Raw genomic sequence first — 2,972 nt, forward strand, 5'->3', positions numbered from 1 at the left:
GCACCCATGGCCAGGAGCTCCAGAGACTTCACACTGAAAGGACAACAGCCTGATTGGTGGCCCTCCCTCCACCTGGGTTCCTGAGACTGGACTGAGCAGAGCCTCCCTGCCACATACACAAACACACACACACACATACACACACACACACACACACACACCCCTTGGCATGGGAAGTCTATCTTTACTTTTATCCACTGTCTCAGTTTGCCAGGGCTCGTCTGACAATGCCCCAGAACTGCTTATTTAAGCCCCCAGGTTGACGGTTCTATCATGTGCCTCTCTGACAGTGATCAGATCAGGAAGGAAAGGCTTGGCCCTGTGGACCCAGTCCTTAGCAAAAGGGCACTGACCATCACTAGCCAAAGACAATTAGTCTATGGGGTGCAGCAGTGCTCCAAAATGTATTCACCAAATACAATGAATGTGCCACACTAATGAAAGAGGTTGTGGATGTGGGAGGAGTGGAGTGAGGCAGTTGGGGGTATATGGGAACCTCTTATATTTTTTGAATGTAACATTTTTTGTGATCTATGTATCTTCAAAAAATACAACTAAAAATTGATATGGGTGGGAGTGGGGAGTGGGGTATATGGGAACCTCTTATGTTTTCTAATGTAACATTTTGTGTGATCTATTAACTTTGAAAAAAAGATAATTAAAAAATAAAAAAATAAAAACAAACCAGTAATTAGAGCTCCACTGACCCAGGGCTTACTGTGAGCCACTGTAGGCACACTAAGCACATTCATTCTCTTAAGTGGTCCATGAGGTCAGTTCTGTTTGATCTGTGTTAGAATGGCAAAGTGAGACAGAGAGGCTGTGACTTGTGATGGCTCCACAGCTAGTCACCACAGAGCTGATACTTCCACCAAGGACTCCTCTGCCGGGGCTGCCAACCAACACACTGACTACTGTTAACTGTGCTCAAAGGAAATTGATTTAGGAAGAATTTGATCAGCTTTAGTACAGAGTTTGATCAGCTGTAGTACAGAATTCACCCTCTTTATGACCAATGATCCCAAGGTCAGAGAAACTGCTCCTGGAGCCCTGGAGCTGATCAGATACCAGTGCCCATAATCCCAATACCATGGTGTGAACATTGGTTCAAATAGACTTTGAAATGCCTTTTGCTGTTCTTATTGCTTTTAAGGCTCTGTTCTTTAGATTTTAATTAATATTTATTTCAGTTGCATAATTTCCTTTTGGCATGCACAAAGCCCCAGGACTTGAATTTGCCTGTAACCTCAGCTAACCAAAACTGCCCTGAAATGCTTTAAACACATAAAATCCCATTTGAATGCATGCGTTCTAAAGACAGTTACCAGACATTGTATGTCCTCCCATGGCCCACTGGGTGGACTGTGGGAGAGTGTGGGCTATAATGGGGACCATTGACCATGAGGTGCAGCGGTGCTCAGAGATGTATTCACCAAATGCAATGAATGTCTCATGATGATGGAGGAGATTGTTGCTATGGGGGGAGGAGAGGGGTGAGGGGAGTAGGGGGTATATGGGGACCTCATATTTTTTGAATGTAATATTAAAAAAATAAAGACAAAAAAAATAAAGACAAAAAAAATAAATAAATAAAGACATTTCCCATTTTCCAGGAGGCAATAAGGCATTCAAGCAGCAGTCAGCGACTTTCTTTCTGGAGGGCCAGGGGGGAACTCTTCTGGCCCTGTGGGCTCTGTCGTTATCACTCAACCCCAACATCCTGCACAGGAACGTTAGAGAAATGAATGGGTGTGGGTGTGTTCTAATAAAACTTTATCAAAACAGGCAGGCGGCCAGATTTGGCCTGCAGGCCTTAGTTTGCCAACCCTGTCATATAGAAAAGTGTGCTTATGGCTCATTCCTGATGTCCCACCAAGAGATAGAGCCCTGGTCACTTCTTACCTCGGGGCCCCTCTCTGGCCCTTGTTCAGTTAGCCCTGGAAGGCGGGGCCATTTATCAGACTGCCAAATTCTGGAAGGAGACACTGAGTCTTCAGGCTCACTCTGCCCTTCTCCCTCTTGGGCCTGGCCCGCAGGGGGCAGGGGCTCTGCTCTGCATTTCTACCACATTTAAGCTTCAGAATCCACAAGCCCCACTGTGCAGTCCTCAGCGGTACCTTCCATCAGTGACACCCCATCGAGGAGCAGTCTACAGTCCACCTTATGGAAAGGGACTCCTCAAAGGTACAAACAAAACGGTGTAGTGTGAACTGTCTTTGTTATTCTGAAAATCCAGATGAATTTTATATTCTCTAGATAAAGAAGATTTGAACAACTTCATACACCAAGAGTCTTGGCTTTTGACTATTATCTCATGATGGCCATCAACTCACTGGCAGTATCATAGGCACCGTAGACTCAAAATGTAAACCCCAATTAGTAGTGAAACTATTTACAGTTGTTGAAAAGCTATTGCTCACAGGAAGAAAACAGATGAGGTGTGTGTTTACAGAAGGTCAGGAACCCTTCCGTTCCACCCCCCTCCTGTTTTAATGGCCAGTAGAGACAGGTACCTTGTCAGACGGCCCCAGAAGTCACCTTCCTCCATCCAGTTCTTCCACACGCTAGAAGCCAGGCAGAGGGGTACCTCAGATTCAAGAGACATCCCGGGGGGCAGGCTGAGGGCCATGGTTGTTTCAACTGGAAACTACGCTTCTGTGTGTGAAGTGAAGCTCATGAGACTCAAGGGGCCTCCCATCAGTACTCGAGAGAGAGTTGACCTGAACTGGGGACTCACCTGGGCACCACTGATTGTGGGTAGCCAGGAGAAGAGGAAGAAGGCATTTTGTGGGATTATTTTATACACCATTAACTTCCTTTCCAATGGAATCTGTGTTCCACGTTATGGGTTGAGCTGTGTACCCCAAAAAGATACCTTGAAGTCCTAATCCTGGGTACCTGGGAACACGAAGTTTTTGCAAAAGCGTTATTGCAAGCAGAATCATTTAAATTGAATGAGGCTGACTGCAGTG

At 45.7% G+C, this 2,972-nt stretch overlaps 1 long non-coding RNA gene across 1 annotated transcript; it reads right to left on the bottom strand.

Annotated features, from left to right (window-relative positions):
- Positions 1-1,582: 1,582 nt before the first annotated feature.
- On the bottom strand, positions 1,583-2,760 carry LOC131275218 (uncharacterized). Its single transcript, XR_009182627.2, has 2 exons — positions 2,514-2,760; positions 1,583-1,720 (listed from the first exon to the last, which is right to left on the bottom strand). It is a non-coding gene; the product is annotated as an uncharacterized lncRNA (long non-coding RNA).
- Between the last annotated feature and the right edge of the window lie 212 nt (positions 2,761-2,972).

The sequence above is a fragment of the Dasypus novemcinctus genome, chromosome 22 (assembly GCF_030445035.2).
Source record: "Dasypus novemcinctus isolate mDasNov1 chromosome 22, mDasNov1.1.hap2, whole genome shotgun sequence".
NCBI classification, from domain to species: domain Eukaryota; kingdom Metazoa; phylum Chordata; class Mammalia; order Cingulata; family Dasypodidae; genus Dasypus; species Dasypus novemcinctus.